The sequence below is a fragment of the Gorilla gorilla genome, chromosome 9 (genome assembly GCF_029281585.2).
Source record: "Gorilla gorilla gorilla isolate KB3781 chromosome 9, NHGRI_mGorGor1-v2.1_pri, whole genome shotgun sequence".
Lineage (NCBI taxonomy): Eukaryota > Metazoa > Chordata > Mammalia > Primates > Hominidae > Gorilla > Gorilla gorilla.
In genome coordinates this window covers 38961051-38979225 of record NC_073233.2, presented here as the reverse complement: position 1 = coordinate 38979225, position 18175 = coordinate 38961051, and the positions used below count along the sequence as shown (strand labels likewise).

The 18175-nt window shown below is 39.0% G+C and overlaps 1 protein-coding gene across 2 annotated transcripts in view; it reads left to right on the top strand.

The window, feature by feature from the left end:
- CCDC73 (coiled-coil domain containing 73) overlaps window positions 1–18175 on the top strand; it is a 234870-nt gene that overhangs the window by 201866 nt on the left and 14829 nt on the right. The window lies entirely within an intron of this gene.

Below are 18175 nucleotides of genomic sequence, written 5' to 3'. Positions count from 1 at the left end.
AGTACTTACAATTTTTATAATTGTTCTTTGCTTATATATAGAAGTACATTTTTTCAAGACAAGGTCTTACTATGCTGACCAGGCTGTACATGAACTCCTGGGCTCAAGTGATGCTCCCACTTCAGGCTCCTGAGTAGCTGGGATTACAGGGATGAACTGCCATGCCCAGCTTAGAAGTACAATTGGTTTTTGTATATTGACCTCATTTTTAAATTAAGTTATTGTTATAATAGTTGTTTTCGTTGAACTTTGGGGGTTTCTATAATATATGATCATGTTGTCTGCAAGTTTAAGACAGTTTTACTTTCTTTCTAAAACGCTGTATGCTTTTTCTTTTTCTCAATTTATGCACTAGCTAGGACCCTCTAATCTAATGTTGAATAACAATTGTGAGAGTGGGCATGCTTGCCTTGTTTCTCATCTTAAATGGAGACTAGTCTTTCACCATTTCTTATCATTTTAGCTATATGTTTTTGTTTGTACGCTTTATCAGTTTGAGAAAGTTTCCTTTCATATCTGGTTTGCTGAGCTTTCATCACAAATGAGTTTTTATCATGAATGGACATTAAATTTTGTCAAATGCTTTTTTCTGTGTCTATTAAGATGATTAGGTTTTTTTTATTCTTTTCATATTAATTACATCAATTGACTTCCAGATGTTAACCTGCATTCCTGGGATAAACTTGAGTTGATCATTATATATTATCCTTTTTATATATGGCTGGACTTAAATTGCTAGTGCTTTGTTAAGGATTTTGTATTGATGAGGAATGTAAGTTTTGTTTGTTTTTTCTTTGCAATATTTGAACTGGTTTTTGCGTCAAGAGTAATACTGGTCAAGTAAACTCAGTTGGAATATATTCCTTTCAATGTATAGAGTTGGTATGATTTCTTTATTGAATGTTAGGTCGAATTCACCAGTGGAGCTATGTAGATTTTCTTGGTGGGAATATTTTAAATAACAAATTCAGTATTTAAATTATTTACAGGGCTATTCAGATACTCATTTCTTCTTATGTTGGTGTGCAGGAAAGAGTTAACATAGCACCCCTGTGAATGCTGTACTTAGAAAGACCTCCTAGCAAAGTTGGCCCCTGGCTGATGCCTGGAAACTTGAATTTTGGGAGGATTCTCACCATTTCCTAACAAGAGTGGCTCACTGTACCTAAACTGTTAGTACAAACAATGTGGTTTATTCTGAACAACTGCTTTCTTTCTGGGATTCTAGAATTTTGGCACATGCTACATAGAGGGTACCTGCATGAACAGCACCCTCCCCCAAAAAACTTTGGGTGCTGAGTCTCTAATGAGCTTCCCTGGTAGACAGCAATTCACATATGTTGTCACAATTCAATGCTGTAGGAGTTAAGCTTGTCTTATGTGACTTTATTAGAAGATGACCTTTGGAAGTCTGGTTTACTCCAGACTGCAACTCATGTGCCTTTTCCTTTACCTATTTTTCTTCGTATTATTTCTCTATAATAAATCTTAGTCATGTGTATGGGTATATATTGAGTCCTATGAGTCCTCCTAATGAATCTGATTTGGGGTGTTGTGGGACCCCAAAAGAGCCAGTTGGGGTAATTTTTATCTTTCAAAGAACTTGTCCTTTTCATAAGTTGTCAAATTTATTGGCTAGGGTTGCTCATAATATTCTCTTATTATTATAGTCCTCTAGGATCAAATTGATGCCCTTCTGTCATTCTTGATATTTGTAATTTGTATCTTCTCTCTCTCGCTCTCCGTTTGTCTTGATCATTTGAGTTAGAAGTTTTCAGTTTTATTGATCTTTTCAAAGAACCAGGTTTTGGGCCAGGTGCAGTGGCTCACTCGGGAGGCTGAGGCAGGGGAATCCCTTGAACCTGGGAGGCAGAGATTGCGGTGAGCCGAGACATGCCACTGCACTCCAGCCTGGCAACAGAGTGAGACTCCGTCTCAGGAAAAAATAACAAACAAAAAATAGGTTTTGATTTCATTCATTTCTCTCCCATGTTTATTTATTTGCTATTTCATGGATTTTTGCTATTAATTTTCTTATTTCCTTTACTCTGCTTACTTTGGGTTTAATTTGGTTTTCTTCTAGCTGCTTAAGCTTGAAACATCGATTATTTACCTTTCTTCTTTTCTAATATAAGCACTTAAAGCTATAACATTTCCTCTTAGCACTGCTTTAGTTCCATCCCACAAATTATGATATGTAGTTTTTTCATTTTCATTCGGTTAAAAAAACTATATGTATATATTTTAGTAAAGTATACACAACATACACACACACATATAAACATGAAGCAAAAACTGACAGAACTGAAAAGAGAAAGATAAATTCACAGTTATAATGAAAGATTTTAACATTCTTCTCCCACTAATTGATAGAACAATTATACACACATACACACACACACACACAATCTGTAAGGATACAGAAGACTTGGACAATACCAACTAACTTGACCTAATTGACATTTATAAAACATTCCACCAACTGGCCGGGCACGGTGGCTCACACCTGTAATCCCAGCACTTTGGGAGGCTGAGGCGGGTGGATCACCTGAGCTCAGGAGTTCAAGACCACCCTGGGCAACATGGCAAAAGCCCGCCTCTATTAAAATAGGAAAAATTATCCGGGCATGGAGGCACGCGCCTGTAGTTCCAGCTACTCGAGAGACCGAGTCACAAGAATTGCTTGAGCCTTGGAGGCAGAGGTTGCAGTGAGGCAAGATGGCACCACTGCACCCCAGCTTGGGCTACAGAGTGAGACTCCGTCTCAAAGAAAACAAACAACAAAAATAAACCTTCCACCAACCAACAGCAGAACACACATTCTCTTCAGCAGCACATGAAATATTCACCAAGATAGGCAATATACGCAAAAAATAAGTCTTAGTACATTTAAAAGGGTTAAAGTCTTACCTAGAATGTTCCCTGACCACAACTAAATTAAATTTGAAGTCACTAACAGAAATATATTTGGAAAATTCTCAAATGTTTGGAAATTTAACAACATATTTCCAGTGGGTCATACTCATACCCATATCCATGGGTCAGAGAGAACCTCACAAGAGAAATCTTAAAATTTTTGAGCATGGACAACATAGCAAAATCCCGTGTATATATCTCTGTGTCTGTCTGTCTATCTGCCTGCCTGCCTGCCTATATGTCTATTGAAAGAGAGACAGGGTCTTGCTCTGTCACCCAGGCTGGAGTGTAGTGGTGTGATCACACCTCACTGCAGCCTCGATCTGCCAGGCTCAAGCAATCCTCCCACCTCAGCCTGACTATGGGTGAACACCACCACACCAGCTAGCTTGCTTCTCCCTTCCCTTCCCTTCCCTTCCCTTCCCTTCCCTTCCCTTCCCTCCCCTCCCCTCCCCTCCCCTCCCCTCCCCTCCCCTCCCCTCCCCTCCCCTCCCCTCCCCTCCCCTCCCCTCCCCTCCCCTCCCCTCCCCTCCCCTCCCCTCCCCTCCCCTCCCCTCCCCTTCCCTTCCCTTCCCTTCCCTTTCCTTTCCTGATGAGGTTTCACCATGTTGCCCAGGCTCAAAATATTTTAGGATTTTTCTTGTGGTGTCTCCTCTGACCCATGGGTATGAGTATCACCCATTGGAAATATGTTGTTTAATTTCCAAACATTTGAGAAAATTCCAAATATCTTCCTATTAATGATTTCGAATTTAATTTGGTTTTGGTCAGGGAACATTCTAGGTAAGACTTTAATCCTTTTAAATGCACTAAGACCTATTTTTTGGCCAAGTGTATTATCTATCTTGGTGAATATTTCATGTGCTGTTGAAGAGAATGCGTGTTCTGCTGTTGGTTGGTGGAATGTTTTATAAATGGCAATTAGATAAAGTTGGTTGGTATTGTCCAAGTCTTCTCTATCCTTACAGATTGTGTGTGTATCTGTGTCTGTGTTCTATCAATTAGTGGGAGAAGAATGTTGAAATCTTTAATCATAACTGTGAACTTATCTTCCTCTTTTCAGTTCAGTCAGGTTTTGCTTCATGTGTTTGTAAGTCCTGTTATTAGCTATATGATTTATGATTGTTATGACACATTTATTGTTCTGATTTCCTGATTGACCTTTTTATCATTATGAAATATCCATATTTATCCTAGTAATATCTCTTGTCTTAAGGTGTGTTTTGTCTGATAATAATATAGCTATTTCATCTTTTGATTAACATTTGTATTATATATCTTTTTCATCTTGTTACTTTTTTATGGGAGTAGTCATATTTCCTTTTCTTATGTTGAATTATAATATGAGGAAATCTTTAATGTTCTCTTTTTTTGAGAACTGTTGATTGTATTTTGTTACTGTAGTAAAATGTACATATTGTTTGCTATTTTAACCATTTTTATGTGTATAGTTCAGTGGCATTAAGTACATTCGGAAGTGGGCATGGTTATGTACCAATAAAATTATATTTATAAAAACAGCTGGGTGCAGTGGCTGATGCCTGTAATCCCAGCACTTTGGGAGGTTGAGCCAAGTGGATCACTTGAGGTGAGGAGTTCGAGACCAGCCTGACCAACATGGTGAAACCCCATCTCTACCAAAATACAAAACTTAGGCAGATGTGGTGACGTGCGCCTGTGATCTCAGCTACTTGGGAGGCTGAGGCAGGAGAATCACTTGAACCCAGGAGGTGGAGGCTGCAGTGAGCTGAGATCCACCACTGCACTCCAGCCTGGGCAACAGAGCGAGACTCCATCTCCCTCTCCCTTCCCCACAAAACAAAACAAAACAAACAAACAAAAAAACGGGCAGCAGGCTGCATTTGGCCATTTGACTGTAGTTTGCCAATCCTTGTTCTAGAGTTTAATTTATCGTGTATACTTTCCAATAATATTATACCAAAGTTTATGATAAGATAAGAAACTTACAATATTACATTATCATTTTCTCCTTCCTGTCCTTTGTGTTGTTGTTATCATACATTTTACTTCTATATGTTATAAAACCTACCATATATTATTTATTTCAAAGAATTACCTGACAAAGAAAATTAAAAATGAGATAAAGTATCTTTTGTATTCACCACCACATTTACCACTTCTGTCACTCTTTATTCCTTTGTTTAGATCCACATGTCCACCTGGTATATTTCTTCAACCTGAAGAACTTCCTTTTAACGTTTTTTTTTTTTTTTTTTTTTTTTTTTGCATATCTGCTGGAATTCTTTCCAACTTTTGTTTGTCTGAAAAGGTGGTTTATTTCTCCTTAATTTTAAAGAATATTTTCACTGGATATAAAATTCTAGATAATTTTTCTTTCATTAATTTTAAGATGCCATTCCATTTTTTCTTTTTTTTGCTTGCATTGCTTCTGGCAAGAGGTCTATGACAATTCTTATATTTATAACCCATCTTTATAAGTGTCTTTATATCGGCTGGGCACGGAGGCTTACGCCTGTACCAGCACTTTGGGAGGCCAAGGCGGGCAGATCATGAGGTCAGGAGATCGAGACCATCCTGGCTAACACGGTGAAACCCCGTCTCTACTAAAAATAGAAAAATTCGCCGGGTATGGTGGCGCATGCCTGTAATCCCAGCTACTCGATAGGCTGAGGCAGGAGAACGCTTGAACCCGGGAGGTGGAGGTTGCGGTGAGCCGAGATCGCGCCACTCCAGCCTAGGCAACGAGAGCGAAACTCCGCCTCAAAAAAAAAAAAGGGTCTTTATATCTCTGACAGCTTTTAAGATTTTTCCTTCATGTCTGTTTTCAAGCAGTTTGATTATGATGTACCTTGGTATGGTTTTCTTGGTGCATATCTTGCTTGGAATTTATTGAATTTCTTGGCTATATATAGTTTTCATTAAATTTGGAGAAGTTTTGGTCATTTCTTCAATTTTTTTTTCTGTCCCCATCGTCTACTTTCTGGGACTTCAGTTACACACGTTAGACTGCTTAATATTGTCCCACAGGTTACTGAGGATCTACTGCATATTTTTTCAGTCTTTTTTTCCCTCTCTGCTTCAGTTGGGATTGTTTCTGTTGTTATGTCCTGAAGTTCATTTTTTTTTCTTTTTAAAATGTCTAATCTGCTATTAAGCCTATTCAGTGAGTTTTTAATTTTATTTACTGTAAATTTCATCTCTAAAATTTCCATTTGGTTCGTTTTTTTCTTTTGGGATTTAAAATTTTTCTCTTCATTATGTTCGTATCATTGTCCTTTAAATCCTTGAACATTTGTAATAGCTATTTTAAAGTTCCTTTGCTAATTCTATTACCTCTGTCATTTCTGTATTTGTTTTGATTACATTATAAATAGTGACATAACAGGTAACATTTTCCTGCTTCTCTCCCTGTCCAGTAAATTTTTATTGTGTTAGAACATTTTGAATTTTACATTGCTGATTGCTAGATTTTGCTATCTTTATTTCAAGAATGTCAAAGTTTCACAGGAGGTTAAGTTACTTGCTGATAAGCTTCATCATTTTGAGGCTTATTTTTAAACTTATGGAAGCATCTAGAATAGCCCTAGAATAGCATGATCCTGCTGGGGTCTCTACAAAATGTCCCAGTTATTCAGTAAGTTCATTCCTCTCTGGCTTGTTGGAACTCAGAGTTTACCTAGACCTGTGGGAGCTCTGGAAATTGCTCAGCTTGTGGCTCACCTGCAAGTCTTCATGGACTTTTACTCCTTACATGTCCAACTTAATATCCAGCAACAGATTAAATAGCAGATGCCCGGAGCTCTTTTTCTGGGTAGCGCCTTCATCTTCAGTACATTGCCTCACAAATTACAGCCAGTTTAGCCTCTCTAAATTCTGATGTTTGTCTTCCCAACTCAGACCATCTTGCTTTGCAAGAGTGCCCCTTCCTTGTGCTATGGTGTATACAGCAAGTGTCTAGGCAGTAAGCCTGAGTAATCATAGGGTTCATCTCACTTTTTCCTCTTTCTCTCAGAGAACACAATTTTCCCTGTTTGTAGTTCATTGTCTAAAAACTGTTGTTTCATACACTGTATCTAGTTTACTAGTAATTTACAGTGGGAAGGCAAGTCAAGTTCTTTGGTATGGCTGGAAGTCTAAATTTTAAAGATCATACAATATACGTTCTAGGGAAGTATACTATTTTTAAAGAGCTCTGTAATTAGTCCTTAAAGCAGATATTTTTATTTTTTTATTTTTATTTTTTTATTATACTTTAATTTTTAGGGTATATGTGCACAACCTGCAGATTTGTTACATATGTATACATGTGCCATGTTGGTGTGCTGCACCCATTAACTCATCATTTAACATTAGGTATATCTCCTAATGCTATCCCTCCCCCCTCCCTTCACCCCACAACAGGCCCCGGTGTGTGATGTTTCCCTTCCTGTGTCCATGTGTTCTCATTGTTCAATTCCCACCTATGAGTGAGAACATGCGGTGTTTGGTTTTTCGTCCTTGCGATAGTTTGCTGAGAATGATGGTTTCCAGCTTCATCCACGTCCCTACAAAGGACATGAACTCATCCTTTTTATGGCTGCATAGTATTCCATGGTGTATATGTGCCACATTTTCTTAATCCAGTCTCTCATTGATGGACATTTGGGTTGGTTCCAAGTCTTTGCTATTGTAAATAGTGCCGCAATAAACATATGTGTGCATGTGTCTTTATAGCAGCATGCTTTATAATCCTTTGGGTATATACCCAGTAATGGGATGGCTGGGTCAAATGGTATTTCCAGTTCTAGATCCCTGAGGAATCGCCACACTGTCTTCCACAATGGTTGAACTAGTTTACAGTCCCACCAACAGCGTAAAAGTGTTCCTATTTCTCCACATCCTCTCCAGCACCTGTTGTTTCCTGACTTTTCAATGATCGCCATTCTAACTGGTGTGAGATGGTATCTCATTGTGGTTTTGATTTGCATTTCTCTGATGGCCAGTGATGATGAGCATTTTTTCATGTGTCTTTTGGCTGCATAAATGTCTTCTTTTGAGAAGTGTCTGTTCATATCCTTCGCCCACTTGTTGATGGGGTTGTTTTTTTCTTGTAAATTTGTTTGGGTTCTTTGTAGATTCTAGATATTAGCCCTTTGTCAGATGAGTAGAATGCAAAAATTTTTTCCCATTCTGTAGGTTGCCTGTTCACTCTGATGGTAGTTTCTTTTGCTGTGCAGAAGCTCTTTAATTAGATCCCATTTATCAATTTTGGCTTTTGTTGCCATTGCTTTTGGTGTTTTAGACATGAAGTCCTTGCCCATGCCTATGTCCTGAATGGTATTGCCTAGGCTTTCTTCTAGAGTTTTTATGGTTTTAGCTCTAACATTTAAGTCTTTAATCCATCTTGAATTAATTTTTGTATAAGGTGTAAGGAAGGGATCCAGTTTCAGCTTTCTACATATGGCTAGCCAGTTTTCCCAGCACCATTTATTAAATAGGGAATCCTTTCCGCATTTCTTTTTGTCAGGTTTGTCAAAGATCAGATAGTTGTAGATATGCGGCATTATTTCTGAGGGCTCTGTTCTGTTCCATTGGTCTATATCTCTATTTTGGTACCAGTACCATGCTGTTTTGGTTACTGTAGCCTTGTAGTATAGTTTGAAGTCAGGTAGCGTGATGCCTCCACCTTTGTTCTTTTGGCTTAGGATTGACTTGGCAATGCAGGCTCTTTTTTGGTTCCATATGAACTTTAAAGTAGTTTTTTCCAATTCTGTGAAGAAAGTCATTGGTAGCTTGTTGGGGATGGCATTGAATCTATAAATTACCTTGGGCAGTATGGCCATTTTCACGATATTGATTCTTCCTACCCATGAGCATGGAATGTTCTTCCATTTGTTTGTATCCTCTTTTATTTCATTGAGCAGTGGTTTGTAGTTCTCCTTGAAGAGGTCCTTCACGTCCCTTGTAAGTTGGATTCCTAGGTATTTTATTCTCTCTGAAGCAGTTGTGAATGGGAGTTCACTTATGATTTGGCTCTCTGTTTGTCTGTTATTGGTGTATAAGAATGCTTGTGGTTTTTGCACATTGATTTTGTATCCTGAGACTTTGCTGAAGTTGCCTATCAGCTTAAGGAGATTTTGGGCTGAGACGATGGGGTTTTCTAGATATACAGTTGTGTCATCTGCAAACAGGGACAATTTGACTTCCTCTTTTCCTAATTGAATACCCTTTATTTCCTTCTCTTGCCTGATTGCCCTGGCCAGAACTTCCAACACTATGTTGAATAGGAATGGTGAGAGAGGGCATCTCTGTCTTGTGCCAGTTTTCAAAGAGAATGCTTCCAGTTTTTGCCCATTCAGTATGATATTGGCTGTGGGTCTGTCATAGATAGCTCTTATTATTTTGAGATATGTCCCATCAATACCTAATTTATTGAGAGTTTTTAGAATGAAGGGCTGTTGAATTTTGTCAAAGGCCTTTTCTGCATCTACTGAAATAATCATGTGGTTTTTGTCATTGATTCTGTTTATATGCTGGATTATGTTTATTGATTTGCATATGTTGAACCAGCCTTGCATCCCAGGGATGAAGCCCACTTGATCACTCTACAAGCCAGAATAGAGTGGGGGCCAATATTCAACATTCTTAAAGAAAAGAATTTTCAACCCAGAATTTCATATCCAGCCAAAATAAGCTTCATAAGTGAAGGAGAAATAAAATCCTTTACAGACAAGCAAATGCTAAGAGATTTTGTCACCACCAGGCCTGCCCTACAAGAGCTCCTGAAGGAAGCACTAAACATGGAAAGGAAGAACCAGTACCAGCCATTGCAAAAACATGCCAAATTGTAAAGACCATCGAGGCTAGGAAGAAACGGCATCAACTAACGAGCAAAATAACCAGCTAACATCATAATGACAGGATCAAATTCACACATGACAATATTAACCTTAAATGTAAATGGCCTAAATGCTCCAATTAAAAGACACAGACTGGCAAATTGGATAAAGAGTCAAGATCCATTAGTGTTCTATATTCAGGAAACCCATCTCACATGCAGAGACACACATAGGCTCAAAATAAAGGGATGGAGGAAGATCTACCAAGCCAATGGAAAACAAAAAAAGGCAGGGGTTGCAATCCTAGTCTCTGATAAAACAGACTTTAAACCAACAGAGATCAAAAGAGACAAAGAAGGCCATTACATAATGGTAAAGGGATCAATTCAACAACACCTGTATGCAAGTGTTCTCATTGTTTAATTCCCACCTATGAGTGAGAACGTGCAGTGTTTGGTTTTCTGTCCTTGCGACAGTTTGCTCAGAATGATGGTTTCCACCTTCATCCATGTCCCTACAAAGGACAAGAACTCCCCCTTTTTAAGGGCCACATAGTATTCCATGGTGTATATGTGCCACATTTTCTTAATCCAGTCTGTTATCTGTCATTGATGGACATTTGGGTTTGTTCCAAGTCTTTGCTATTGTGAATAGTGCCACAACAAACATACGTGTGCATGTGTCTTTATAGTAGCATGATTTATAATCCTTTGGGTATATACCTAGTAATGGAATTGCTGGGTCAAATGGTATTTCTAGTTCTAGATCCTTGAGGAATGGTAATTCTATATTTAACTTTTTGAGGAACTGCTAAAAAATTTTACTAAATAGTGGATATCTTTCTAAGTCCGTAAAAATAGATCTACATCACAATTTCCATTGTGTGACTAGGACGTGCCATAATTAATCTGTCCACTTCCCTATTGGGCATCCTTGTACAAATATCTTTGTGTATGTTTGTGACTATTTCTTTAGGATAAACTTCAAGAAATGGTATTGCTGGGTCAAAGAGCTTTCTCACTTTATTTATTTATTTATTTATTTATTTATTTATTTATTTATTTATTTATTTATTTGGAGATGGAGTCTTGCTCTCAGGCTGGAGTGTAACAGCATCATCTTGGCTTACTGCAACCTCCGCCTCCTGGGTTCAAGCAATTCACCTGCCTCAGCCTCCCGGGTAGCTGGGACTACAGGCACGTGCCACCACGCCTGGTTAATTTTTTTTTTTTTTTGTATTTTAGTAGATATGGGGTTTCACCTTATTAGCCAGGATGGTCTCGATCTCCTGACCTTGTGATCCGCCCACCTCAGCCTCCCAAAGTGCTGGGATTACAGGCTTGAGCCACTGTGCCTGGCCCTCTCACTTATAATTTTTGACACATATTGTCAGATTGCTTTCCGGAAAGGTTGTACCAGTTTATAGTCCTACCAACCATGTATGAGTACCTGTCTTCTCTAGCCTTCTTAATACTTTGTCAGCTGTACTTTGCATTTTTGTTTTATTAAACATATTTTATGTTTATCAGTTATATTCCTTTTGTTTTAGTTTATATATTCCCATTTGCAATTAAACATGCTTAAGTCCCTCCCATTTTAAAAAGTAAACAAATAACAAGAAAACTTTTTGATCTCACACCCATTTCTAAATAGCCTAAGTAAAGTCTTCTTTGTAGAGCCAAGTTTCTTGAAAGATTGGTTTAAACTCATACTTTTTGCTTTCTTACTTCCTATTCATCCTTCAACATAGGGCAGTCTGGGCTGGGCATGGTGGCTCATGCATGTAATTCCAGCACTTTTGGGGGCCAAGGCAGGTGAATTGCTTGAGTGCAGGAGTTCAAGATCAGTCTGGAGAACATAGTGAGACCCTTGTCTCTACAAAATTTTTTTAAAAATTAGTGGGGCATGGCGGTGCACACTGGTGGTCCCAGCTACTAGGGAGCTAAGAGGAGCACTTGAACCTGGGAAGCTGAGACTACCATGAGCCATGATCACACCAATGCACTCCAGTCTGGAGGACTGAGGGAGACCCTGTCACAAAACAAATAAACAAACAAAAACATAGGGCAGTCTGGCTTTGCCCCTCTGCTCCATAAAATGGATATTATGGCCGGGCACAGTGGCTCACGCCTGTAATCTCAGCACTTTGAAAGCTCGAGGCAGGTGGATCACAAGGTCAGGAGTTCAAGAGCAGCCTGGCCAACATGGTGAAACCCTGTCTCTACTAAAAATACAAAAATCAGCCAGATGTGGGGGCATGCCTGTAATCCCAGCTACTCAGGAGGCTGAGGCAGGAGAATCACTTGAAACCGGAAGGCAGAGGTTACAATGAGCTGAGATCACACCACTGCACTCCAGCCTGGGTGAAAGAGCGAAACTCCATCTCAAAAAATAAAAATAAATTAAAAAATAAAATAAAATAAAATAAAATGGACATTACATCCATTCCCTTTGGATATTACACTTTTCAGTCCCTTTGAAGCATTTGATACTATTTCTTGCTTGAGTTATCTTTTCCTTTTCTTCTATTATATTTCATTCATCTGATTTTTTTTCTTTACCTCTCAGGCCACTTTTTTTATGGTGGTAAGAATAATAACTATTATAATAGTTATACCATTAATTGAGCACCTATGCACTGTGTGTATTATTATAGATATAATTTAATCTTTACAGCATTCCCCCCCGCCCCGCCCAAGTGAGCTGTGTCCTAGAGGTTCGTTCGTTCTTTTTTTTTTTTTCAATTTTATTTAAGTTCCATGATACATGTGGAGAATGTGCAGGTTTGTTACATAGCTATACGTGTGCCATGGTGGTTTGCTGCACCTACCAACACCTAGGTTTTAAGTCCCGCATGCATTAGCTATTTGTCCTGATGCTCTCCCTCCCCTTGCTGCCCCCCACCCGGACAGGCCCCAGTGTGTGTTGTTCCCCTTCCTGTGTCTACGTGTTCTCATTGTTCAACTTGCACTTATGAGTAAGAACATGCGGTATTTGGTTTTCTGTTCCTGTGTTAATTTGCTGAGGATGATGGCTTCTAGTTTCATCTATGTCCTTATAAAGGACATGATCTCATTCCTTTTTATGGCTGCATTGTATTACATGGTGTATATCCACCACATTTTCTTTATCCAGTCTATCATTGATGGACATTTGGACTAGTTCCGTGTCTTTGCTATTGCGAATAGTGCTGCAATAAACATATGTGTGCATGTATCTTTATAATAGAATAACTTATATTCCTTTGCGTATATACCCAGTAATGGAATTGCTGAGTCAAATGGTATTTCTGGTTCTAGATCCTTGAGGAATCACCACACTGTCTTCCACAAAGGTTGAACTAATTTACATTCCCACCAACAATGTAAAAGCATTCCTATTTCTCCACAGCCTCACCAGCATCTGTTGTTTCTTGACTTCTTAATAATCACCATTCTGACTTGGCGTGAGATGGTATTCTCATTGTGGTTTTGATTTGCATTTCTCTAACGATCAGTGATGTTGAACTCTTTTTCATATGTTTATTGGCCCTGTAAATGTCTTCTTTTGAGAAGTGTCTGTTCATATCCTTTGCCCGCTTTTTGATGGAGTTGTTTTTTTCTTGTAAATTTGTTTAAGTTCCCTGCAAATTCTGGATATTAGCCGTTTGTCAGGTGGATAGATTGCAAAAATTTTCTCCCATTCTGTAGGTTGCCTGTTCGCTCTGATGATAGTTTCTTTTGCTGTGCAGAAGCTCTTTAGTTTAATTAGATCCCATGGCTTTTGTTGCAATTGCTTTTGGTGATTTCATCATAAAATCTTTGCCCATGCCTGTGTCCTGAATGGTATTGGGTAGGTTTTCTTCTAGGGTTTTTATGGTTTTGGGTTTTGCACTTAAGTATTTAATCTATCTTGAATTAATTTTTGTATAAGGTGTAAGGAAGGGGTCCAGTTTCAGTTTTCTGCATATGGCCAGCCAGTTTTCCCAGCACCATTTATTAAATAGGGAATCTTTGCCCCATTGCTTGTTTTTGTCAGGTTTGTCGAAGATCAGATGGTTGTAGACGTGTGGTCTTATTTCTGAGCTCTCTATTCTGTTTCATTGGTCTGTATGTCTGTTTTGGTACCAATACCAAGTTGTTTTGGTTACTGTTGCTTTGTAGTATAGTTTGAAGTCAGGTAGCATGATGCCTCCAGCTTTGTTCTTTTTGCTTAGGATTGTCTTGGCTATACTGGCTCTTTTTTGGTTCCATATGCATTTTAAAGTAGTTTTTTCTAATTCTGTGAAGAAATTCAGTGGTAGTTTGATGGGAATAGCATTGAATCTATAAATTACTTTGGGCAGTATGGCCATTTTCACTATATTGATTCTTCCTATCCATGAGGATGGGGTGTTTTCTGATTTGTTTGTGTCCTCTCTTATTTCCTTGAGCAGTGGTTTGTAGTTCTTGAAGAGTTCCTTCATGTCTCTTGTTAGCTGTATTCCTAGGTATTTTATTATCTTTGTAGCAATTGTGAATGGGAGTTCATTCATGATTTGGCTCTCTGCTTGTCTATTGTTGGCATATAGGAATGCTGGTGTTTTTTGCACATTGATTTTGTCTTTACGGCATTTTTGTTATAGATGACAAAACAGCCTCACAAAGTTTAAATATTGTTGTAGGCAGCCTCTAAAATGGCCTAAAGTGATTCCCACCTCCTGTTACTCATTGCTCTTTTATAATCCCCTCCACTTGAGTGTGAGCTGGATTAATGACTTGGTTTTAATGAATGAAATATAACAGAAGTGATACAATGTCACTTCTTTTTTTTTTTTTTTTTTTTTGGGACTGAGTCTCACTCTGTGGCCCAGGCTGGAGTGCAGTGGCGTGATCTTGGCTCACTGCAAGCTCCGCCTCCTGGGTTCCTGTAATTCTCCTGCCTCAGCCTCCCAAGTAGGTGGGACTACAGGCATCCGCCACCACGCCTGGCTAATTTTTTTTGTATTTTTAGTAGAAACGGGGTTTCATCATGTTAGCCAGGTGATACAATGTCACTTCTGAGATTACATTATAAGAAAACTGTGGTTTCTGTCTTGGGTGCATGTGTGTTTATCCTTCTCCCACCCTCTCAACCATAATGAAAAGAAGCCTAAGCTATCCTGTGAAGAGAGGTCCTGGATAATAACGACTACCTGGAAGAGAATTTAGGCACCCCAGCCAACAGCTGCCACCAACTGCCAGCAATATGAGTGAGACTCTTCCAGCAACAATTAAGGCTTCACATGATGGAGCTGTAGATGATAGCTTGATTGGAACCTCAAAACAGATGCTGAGTCAGAACCATCAAGCCAACCACTCCTGAATTCCTGACCCATTGAAACTGTGGGATGTTTGCTGTTGTAAATCACTGACTTTTAACTGTTTCTCTCAATCTGTTTTACAATTTTCTCTCTCTTTGCCTCTCCCTTGGAGATTTTCATCGGCATTTTATCCTTTATTTTCTTTTCCTCTCAAAATACACTCTCTGTAAGCAGTGTATTTCTTCTCCTCCCCTTCCCCTCCCTCCCTTCCCCTCCCTCTCCTCCTTCTCCTTCCCTTCTACTTTTCCTCCTCTTCCTCCTTCTTCTCCTCCTTCTTCACCTCCTCCTTCTCTTCCTTCTGCTTCTTCTGCTCCTTCTTCATCTCCTCCTTCTCCTTCTGCTCCTTCTTCATCTCCTCCTTCTCCTCCTCCTTCATCTCCTCCTTCTCCTCCTCTTCCTCATTCTCCTCCTTTCTTATTCCTTCTCCTTCTTTCTTCAACAGGGTCTCCCTCTGTCACCCAGGCTGGAGTGCAGTGGCACAATCATAGCTCACTGCAGCCTCAAACTCCTGAGCTTAACCACTCCTCCTGCCCCCGCTTCCCAAGTAGTTAGGACTACAGGTGTGTGCCACCACACCCAGCTAATTTTTTAAAATATTTCATAGAGATGGGGTCTTGTTATGTGGCCTAAGCTGGTCTCAAACTCCTGGCCTCAAGTAATCCTCTCATCTCAGCCTCCCAAAACACTGGGATTACAGGCATGAGCCATTTCACCCAGTCCAACTTGTATATTTTTGGTTGTCATCTATCTGCCGATGATTTTCAAATCTACATTTATAGCATTTATTAGGCCAATTTTCCCATACATCTAAATGTGCATTAGAATCCTAAAAGAAAACTCAGCAAACACCATTCTGGATATTGGCCTTGGGAAAGAATTTATGACTAAGTTCTCAAAAGCAACTGCAACAAAAACAAAAATTGACAAGTCGAGCATAATTAAACTAAAGAGCTTCTGCACAGTAAAAAAACAAAACTATCAACAGAGTAAATAGACAACCAATGCAAACAATGTATCTGACAAAGGTCTAATATCCAGAATCTATAAGGATCTTAAACAAATTAACAAGCAATAAACAAATAACCTACTTAAAAAGTGAACAAAAGACATGAACAGACACCCCTCAAAAGAAGACATATGAGCAGCCAACAAACATGAAAAAATGTTCAACATCACTAATCATCAGAGAAATGCAAATCAACACCACAAAGAGATAACATCTCACACCAGTCGGAATGACTATTAAAAAAAGAAGAGGCTGGGCACGGTGGCTCATGCCTGTAATCCCAGCACATTGGGAGGCCGAGACAAGTAGATCACCTGAGGTCAGGAGTTCAAGACCAGGCTGGCCAACATAGCGAAACCCCATCTCTACTAAAAGTAAAAAATTATCTGGGCACAGCAGCACATTCCTGTACTCCCAACTGCTTGGGAGGCTGAGGCAGGAGAATTGCTTGAACCCAGGAGGCGGAGGTTGCAGTGAGCTGAGATTGCATCACTGCACTCCAGCCTGGGCGACAAAGTGAGACTTTGTCTCAAAAAAATAATAATAAATAAAAAATAAGGTCAAAAACAACAGATGCCAACGAGGCTGCAGAGAAAAGGGAAAACTTATATGCTGTTGGTGGGAATGTAAATTAGTTCAGCCACTGTGGAAAGATTGCTCAAAGAACTTCAAACAGAACTACAATTTGACCCAGCAAAACTATTACCAGATATATAGCCAAAAGAAAATAAATCGCTCTACCAAAAAGACACATGTACTTTTATGTTCATTGCAGCACTGTTCACAATAGCAAAGACCATGGAATCAACCTAGGTGCCCATCAACAGTGGATTGGATAAAGAAAATGTGGTACATATGCACCATGGAATACTACACAGCCATAAAAAAAGAATACAGTCATGTCCTTTGCAGCAACATGGATGAAGCTGGAGGCCATTATCCTAAGAAAATTAACATAGGAACAGAAAACCAAAGACCAATTTTCTTATAAGTTGGAACTAAACATTGGGTACTCATGAACATAAAGATAGCAACAATAGATTCTGGGGAGTACTAGAAGAGGTAGGGAGGGAAGAAGACAACAGTTGAAAAACTATTGAGTACTATGCCCACTACCTGAGTGATGGGATCAGTCATACCCCAAACCTCAGCATCATGCAATATAGCCATGTAACCAACCTGCACATGTATACCCTTAATCTAAAATAAAAGTTGGAATTATTTAAAAGACAAAAGTAATAAATAAATACAGGTTCATTAGATATCGCCACTTTAATGTGTTACTAACTCTTCATACTCAGTAAGTTCAAACTGAACTCATGATATTTTCGTCCAAATCTACTACTACTCCTGTTTTCTCGCTCAAGGAATGACATCCACCAGTCATCTACTTACCTAATCTGAACTACGGAAGTCAATCTTGACTCACCTTCTCCCTCAGCCTTCACATCCAATCATTGACCAAGTCCCATTAACTTTAGTTCCATAAATCACCAATGGGTTCACAGCTCTTCATCTTTACTGATATCACCTGGACTGCTGCAGCACTCTCCTGATGTATCACTCTGCCCCGTGTGTTCTCTCCCTTTAATTTAGTGTTTTTCAGACTTCTAGGTGCAACTTATCAGTGGTTCATGGAAATTAGTTTGGTGGGTTGTGACCAGAATTCTTTTTAAAATGAAATGAAATAGCATAGAAAACATTAGAGTGTATAATAGTAGGTACTGTTTGATGTGCCTATTGAGTTATAAAACATATTTCTCATTGCTGGTTTCCATCAATGAAGTTTCAAAAACGTTAGTCCATTTTTTTTGTACTGTAGCCAAAATGGTCTTTCCAGTCAGGTCACATTATTCATTCCTTGTTTAAAACCCTTCAGTGACTTCTCAGTGTCTTCCTGGTAGAGTTGAAACTCCTTAACATGCCAATGTTAGGCCCTTAATGACCTCGGCCCAGCTTACCTCAAGCCTTATTTATCTTCATTCTTCTCCCTGCATGTAAGCTCCAGCCAAACGAAATCACTCATAGTTCCATAAATATACTCTTAATCTTGCTTGCTCTTAAGTATCGCTATATGCCATTTATTCTTTCTGGAGTGCCTCCTTATCCCCATCTATGACTCCATATCATACT